General features: G+C 38.3%; 1 pseudogene across 1 annotated transcript; it reads right to left on the reverse strand.

The window, feature by feature from the left end:
* Positions 1–556: 556 nt before the first annotated feature.
* LOC148867633 (putative protein phosphatase 2C 5) lies at positions 557–7,739 on the reverse strand (annotated as a pseudogene). Its single transcript, XR_016109893.1, has 8 exons — positions 7,400–7,739; positions 6,902–7,194; positions 6,623–6,794; positions 6,309–6,526; positions 6,080–6,187; positions 5,843–5,968; positions 5,510–5,742; positions 557–962 (listed from the first exon to the last, which is right to left on the reverse strand). The product of XR_016109893.1 is annotated as a putative protein phosphatase 2C 5 (transcript).
* Positions 7,740–7,984: the final 245 nt, after the last annotated feature.

The following is a 7,984-nucleotide window of genomic DNA, read 5'->3' on the forward strand; positions in this document are numbered from 1 at the left end:
ACTGACCCAGAAACCGGTGGCAAAAACGGTTCTGTTTCCAAATCAGTTTTTAAAACCTTGGTTTTCGTTGTGCATGAGTCCATCCATAACAAATATTTCATCCATCATTTCCACAGTAACAAATTCATATTTTTCTTTAACTTTCGTTTTTCAAAAGACACATAATATGGCACCAGCAGACTAGCAGTGCATGGGGATAATAAAAAAGAGAAATAAAGTGGCATCGCCAAGAAAAGCAACCTTTCCCTCTGGTACTCACATGATGAATGATGAGAATAGCACTGTAGAAGGCTAAGGACGAGTAATTTCAACCATCAAATCTGGCAAGCGAACCCCTCCAGTTGAGAAAAAGACAAACTGACATAACAACCTGTACTAAGAAAATGATAATTGTCTTCACAAATGTTACTTACAAATTCAAGATGTTAGAAACCAAACAATCACCAATATGATATAAGCATGGCTGTTTCCGTGGTTAATGGTTAGTCCTCCCATCATAAACCAACAATTCACTTCTATAGGACCCATTCAATCTTCTATCTTTCCTTCTTACTCACGTAAATCCTCACCAGGAATGACACCCCGACCGACCCTCCATTCTTGACTCTTGAGTGATCAGCTCTATAGTGAACAATTCCTAGATACTTTTCTCAGAAACACGACCAGACTGCCAGATAGCAAGTGCATATGCAAGTAATGGTATATAATGATTAGTGGGAATATTGCTATGTTGTCACTTTGGTTGGCTCGGCCGTTTTCCTTCCATGGCATCCATCTTAGTCCTACAACTCGTGCAAAGGAAGGGACCTTCCCATGGTTTTGATGTGGGTGAGTAGAAAGACCCCGAGTATGCACATTTGGCAGATTGCACTTCTGAACCATCGGTTGGTGGTTCATCAACTTGGCAGATTGCACATCTGAATTGTCCAGAGTTGTTCTTCTGGGGGAAATCCTTACCCAACCTGCAATTCCACGAGGGGCGGTGAGGTTGGCAATTCCACATCAACAATAATATATTTCCCAACCCTTTCAGATAATGAATCACACAGTGAGTCAAACAGGAAGAGGGAAGATACAGGCACATTCTCGCCATTGCTATAAGCATCAATATCTAGGTACTAGTACAGACAACACACACAAACCATAAATCCAAGTAAATATATAAAGAAACGTGATTAGAGTAAAATAATTCTAACAGAAACAAAGCTAATCAAATCGATGAATCACCAACTCTAAATATTTGTTATATTTTATAGATTTTGAAGGTCAATAAGGATCCAATATGAGAGCATAAAGGATAAAGGATGACATCATATAATGTTAATGTGTCATTTGGGCCTAATTGAATAGGCTGGGACCCTGGTACTGCTCCATTAAGTAGCAAGCTCCTTTTAGGAAAACAAAGCTAATCAAATCGATGAATCACCAACTCTAAATATTTGTTATATTTTATAGATTTTGAAGGTCAATAAGGATCCAATATGAGAGCATAAAGGATAAAGGATGACATCATATAATGTTAATGTGTCATTTGGGCCTAATTGAATAGGCTGGGACCCTGGTACTGCTCCATTAAGTAGCAAGCTCCTTTTAGGAAGTTATCACAGCACATAATAATTCAGGTTCTTTTCTTGACTACGGTAACGAAAAGGTCAAAAAGAGATCTTGGATGGTGGGACTGAGTAATGGACAGACCTAACCATCAGCGTTTTCTTGCATGAAGAGGTCACTCTCCAATTCCAACCTGGTTCTCATGCTCTTACCTGATCAAGATTTTAAAGTGTGAATCTAAGACTGGCATGTTGTGTACATGGATCAAAACAAGTGGAGATTCAAGTCATAAACAGCTCTGTAAATTTGTCTACGAAGGTATGATACATGCCCCTCAAATAATTTTCAATTTGCATGACAAAATCCACTGCTTTTGAGTTTGTATCTCTATCACTTTTAAGTTATGACAATGATCACTAATTCAGTACACTTTTAACCAATGACAAATACAAGATACAAGTAATTTTTTTATGTAATACAATTTCATTTCAAAAAACAAAATCAAAATAGCGAGTCCAGAAACAACAAAATCACTTGATAAGCAACCACTTCAACTGTCAACAGTGAAAATGGGATTTTTATCACAGCTCTAGGGTACAGAATCCCTTACCAAATAGCCATCCAGCATCTTTGAATGAATTCCCTTGAAATTTTAAGTTATAGATAACCTATAGTCTTCATACAATATCAAAATCAACAACTATCATATATTGTTTCTTGAATGATATATTTGTACGTTCTCTCAAAACTTATGCATGTAAGTGCTTTATACCACTTCATACTCCATTAATACAAATTTTTTACCTTTACCTGTGAAGGAAAAAAATTAAAATAGGTTTTCTAATTTACCCTAACACACTCTCGGTTGGCAATATAATGTTGCAAATTCATAATTCTACAGCCAACCTCACAGACATCATAGATCTGAGACTTACAAGACTATTCAACATGATTCTCATTTTTGAGATGTTAGTAGAGACAGATTTATAACATTAGCATCAAAACTCAAATCTCCACCCAAATACTACAAAATCACCTAAACCATATGTTCAAGGAGGAACCAAAAGAAACCCAGTTATGTGGGTTTTTCAGTTGAGACACTGAAGATAAATTTCTGTAGGAAAGGAATCTGGCTAAGTGGTAGCAGATCGACCTTGGTTTTCTAAAAGCAACAGTAAGCCGTTTATTTATTAATGAAAAAGAGAATCAGGCAGGACAGATGATATTATACACAGAATTCAGCAGAGAGCCAAGCATTCCACTTAGCTTCTTTAACCACTACTTTTTACATTGAATCACCATCCCCAGTTATCCTAACATAAGTTTCCTCTCATAACTCCTGCTCCTGATAGGGCATCTGCCAATCCATTTTCTGGTCTAGGAACTGACCTGATTGAGAAATTCAAGTTGTTCACTAAGGTGTTGTTTGGCAAGTCTTTCTAAGTAGATCTTTCAACAGCCCAGCAGACCAGAAGACACTGAGCTTTTGGGGTCTTGTCTTCAAAGACCAAGACTGTTTGGTAGGCATCTTGGTTCACTGGGCTGTTAAAAACATATTGAAGGCTATTTAAAGCACAGAAAGACCAAAAGCTTCATTTGAAGCTTTCCTGATTTTTGGCTAATTTGATCTTACCACATGCTCATCTCTATGTCTTCTCAGCTACAAGAAATCAAACGCTAAAAGACCATTTTTTATCTTTTCAGTTTCACAGACCAAAAGATCAATGGAAAAGACGTGCAAAACACCCTCTAAAGCTCCAGCATACCTTACAAAAATTCCCAGAGAAGGGACGTCTTCCCTCAATTTCAAGCAATTTATACAACTTAGCATTTTCCCTCCACTTCTATTTTTGATGGATACTCCCCCCACTTGTATTCCTGTCTAGCATGTTGATGCAGCAAATTTGAGGCCCTTAAAGCCAATAGCTCCACTTTCAAGAAACCAAAACCAACCTGTCACCAAAAGCTTAGAATAATTTATCTATTGCCATTTCTTTAATTGCTCCCCCTATGAACAAAGTACCTGGGTTGCACAAGTAGCAACCATCAAACTTTAATTTTATTTTTCCCTACTCGGCTGCTTACCAGTCAGCCAGCCACTTTGTAGATCAACCATAGAGATTACTTTGAATTCCTCACTATAACTATACAGTCCCAAACAAGAAATCCTAACCATGATAAATTCTAGCAGCCTCTAGACATTCTGGTCCTTGTTTTCAAATTCTTGGCAGTTCCTAGCCCCCAGACCTCATAAAATTGCTGCTCAAGTACAATGGATCAACCACATAACAACAAAACAGTTCAATGGAAAGTACATCTAACCAACCGAATTTATGGTGGCCAGGCACCACTTGGACATTTTGGCCTGGAAAATCAGGTAGATGCTAGACAACAAAAAGAATGTACTACATATAATGTATAATCTATAAAAACTTACATATAGACATTATGTAATTACATGTTCCCTGTAAACCTTTTCTTTTTAGGGGGTATTACATATTACACATTACAGGGGATTAAGGGTGGTGACTGGGGACAGAACAGGGTACACATGAGGTCCACTGACCTTTCCACAGAGAGCCTAAAGTAACAAGGGTTTGATCCTGCACCTCCATACTCGGAGGGATGCTGAGTGACCATCTCAGCTACTAGGTTATCAATATGTGACCTGTAAACTATTATACTAGAAACTTAATCACCAAATGATTAAATGACAAGTATGGCATATCTATTTCTGGAGAAAAAGAAAGATTTTGAATTCCCTAGTACAAAGTAATGCAAACATAAACAAGGGTTTGGATCCCCAACTTAAGGTCTGCATACACACATATCAACACAAAAATCAACTACAGAATCACAGGCTCGTATCAATATATAAAAAGAAGCAAAATTACCTATTTGCCCCCAATAAAATGTGTATTTCAATACTGCCTGCCTAGTTATCTCCTAGGTGATATGCATCCATTAACACCTGGTCAACAAACTCAACACCTAGATTGCTTTAACTACACTGATCTAATTCCATTGCAAAGACCAACTTAAATGATGCAAAGGTTAACAATCTAAAAACATGCTTTGCTGGGCTATAGACCACAATGAGAGTTTCACTTTTTCCTCTGCCCTCCCCTCAAAAGATGTAAATAGAAGAGAAACTGTTCAATACTTTCTGTTGATGCTAGAACCTCCCCATAAATTGTATCAGTAAATTGGCAAAAGCACCACATTTTGAAGCAAAATCAATAAGGATACTTTAGAGAAACCTATATTTTCACTGTATATGGAGCCTACTAGGGTAGTCAAGGTGGAGAACCAAATTTTGATAAATGTTTCAACTTTCTTATCAGAAAGACCAAAATACCCTTATCACAATGAACATGACTAATAATGCTTGATGATAGACCCAGATCCTATGTAGCATCCCACAAAAAATAGAAGAAAATAAGTAAGTAAAATAAAAATGGCCATAATTGTTAGAATAAGAGCTGATATGGTCCACTCTCCCCCCTATAAATTCAATGAAAGACATCTGATAACTTTTCCAATTGTAAAGGTCATGATTCATGAGCTCTCCAGCAAATTTACAAAGATGAAAACTTATATGCAAAAAAAGAAAACTTCCAGTAGAATATAATAACAAAATAAAGAAAAGCACAGACCTCCCTTAAAGCAATGTGCAGAAGCAAGGAGTACAAACACAGTTAGACATTCTATTAGTGATGATTAAACCCTCTAGAAGAATGTTGTTCATACTCAAGAAAGGAAACAGTATTCATGTCTCAAGATACAGTAAAAGAAATGCCTTCTTTTCTGTGATACATTAAATACGAAATTTAGCACATAAAGTACAAGATAATTACAGGATATCCAAAATAAATGATACTTTGTGCAGACTTACCATCAACAAAATTACTCTAATTACCATTTGATGAAAATTGAACATCAAAAGAAAAGGGCATACCTTTCAGAAAGCATTGCAGAACCTTCTTCAAACAGCTCCTCAACAACTCCAACCGAGGAAAGCTTGTTTGTCAATTTATCGATCGACTTCTGAGATCTCTTTCCAAAAATAAATGAACTAATCACATTTTGTTTCTTCCTTGGGGTTGATGGCAACACAGAATGTTCAGGTGGAATGATGTCGACCACAAGGCAGGTTGTATCATCTTTCAGACCCCTTGACCTCAGGGCTTCCTGAATGAACAAGCAAATACATGTCAAGAAAAATAGAACAAAAGAACAAATATTTGAACCACAAATCAAGAATGGAGAATGGGCAAGGAATTGGCATCACCTTTACAACCAGCTTTGCAGCAAGCTCTGCAGGTAATCCCCGGCAAGATTTAGCAGCCATTTCAGATGACAATGCATCCCAGATTCCATCAGAAGCAATTATTAATCTTCCCCCAGCATTTGAAAGCTAAACCGCCAAAAGATAGATTCCAAAATTAAGAATTTGACACCAATTATTGGAACAAACCATTTGAGGGGGAAAATAGAAAGATCACTATGCTTTACCCAAAGAGCTCACCTTCACTTGCTTAACATGCGGTATAGGGACGATGAACTCTCCAACATCCGTGTCACCAATGGATCTTGAAAGGCATAAACCACCAGGCCAGCACCGGAGAGGGCCCACCTATCAATGGTATAATAAGTTATAATACTCCTAGGGACGTAGAACAGATATATTATACTAATAAATCTTCCAACCATGAAAATTGTGAGTAAACATGTTAGAGTTTTCACTTTCTGTTCACCTCAGTTCCGCCATAAACATTAAGCCTTCCCACCTCACCCCCACTTTTGGTGACACGTTCCCTCTCTTCTGCGTTCTCTTCTAGCCTGTGATCAACTGTCAAAAGAGAAACTACACCTCCCTGCGTATCCAATATGCATCGAGAATCTCCGACAGAAGCAACTGTCACAGTCCACCAATCAATTACAACAAAGGTGACTGTTGTCCCTGATGTTTCTCCTGTTATCAAACGATACCAACATATTAATCACAAAAGCGCTAAATGTATAAAAGAAAATGACAATATCGCATAAAAAGAAGGAAAGCGATGCTTGCCTTTCCGCTGAAATTCTATGTCAGTCTTGACGAAACCTGCAACCAATGCCCGTGGGAGAGCTTGAAGCCACTCTTCCCTAGAAATGCCCTGAGGAATCGCACTCATGACATGATTCAATAGATTCTCCTTAGCAAATATAGCTGCCGATATGCCGTTGTGCCCATCAAAAATCTGCCAACGAGCCCTGAGTTAATTTCTTCCATACGGATACGTTTAGGACAATCACAAACTAAACGAAATTCCATAATGGCAAAAAAAAGGAATTACGAAGAGAGTACCGCAAAGACAGAAAAGGACGACGCCGGATTTCCCGGAATCCTCTGGCAATCGGGCTTTATTAGAAAATAGTCCTCCCCTTTCTTCGCCAAAGCAGCCTGCCCATATCTAATACTAGGTTTCTCAATCTTGTCACTGTTCCTGAGCTCGCGACCGATAAGAGTTGCAAGAGGAACCAGGGGAGGCCTCATTCTCGAAATTTCCGTCCGGCTCATGTTTATCTACGTCGCGACATTCCTAAGAACTTCGTATCAAAGCCCTAGTGCATCCAAAATGCACCGTCCGTATCGAACCCCTATTCAATCCAAATGCACCGATCCGATAAGGCCTTTCACACGATTTCGCCATTATACTCCCAATAAAACTATACAGTCGAAATGTCTCTACCCATAATCTACATTCCACTACAACAACGATGCCCGAATAGCGAAAAGCACATAGAACCATTACAGAAAATGCACAATGACTAAAAAAAATCAATGAATTCTAGAAACCCTAACCTTTCAGCATGGCATTTCTCTCCTACGCGACCTATGAATCGAAGCTGGAAAGAAAAGATGGTTTCGCCTCTGAAATCATTTGCATAGAAGACGAATTTCGGAATCAGAACACAAATCAAAACTCCCCCGAGTCTTCGAGCAAATGCTCTTCTGCTCAATGGACAAGTAAGTCTTCAACAACCAGATAAAAGAAAATTTATCAGAGTAGAAAACCCTAAGGAAGAGCTTAACTATCTATAAGCTTCACAGCTGTAGCAAGAAGCCAAGAAGAGAGATAGAACTCTTTTTCAATTTGATTTGGTAGTAAAAATAGGAGGGGAGAAAGAGAGCGAGAGGAAAAAACGCGGGGAGAATGACGTCTTTGATATAATGACATTCATATCCTCTCTTTTTTTTTTTTTTTTTCTCTTTTCGGTTACCGGCTGGAAATCTTCTTAATAACGGAAATGCCCTTAAGAGAAGAAGGAGGGGTGAGTGGATGGATGATCAGGATTCAGCATCAATCAAAGGACACACGTGGAACGCATGCAACGGCCGACCTCTTCATAATGGGTTCCAGCTAGTGTTCTTGATCGGGAAGCAATT

The sequence above is a fragment of the Nelumbo lutea genome, chromosome 3 (assembly GCF_056320005.1).
Source record: "Nelumbo lutea isolate HS-2025 chromosome 3, American lotus-T2T, whole genome shotgun sequence".
Taxonomy (NCBI): domain Eukaryota; kingdom Viridiplantae; phylum Streptophyta; class Magnoliopsida; order Proteales; family Nelumbonaceae; genus Nelumbo; species Nelumbo lutea.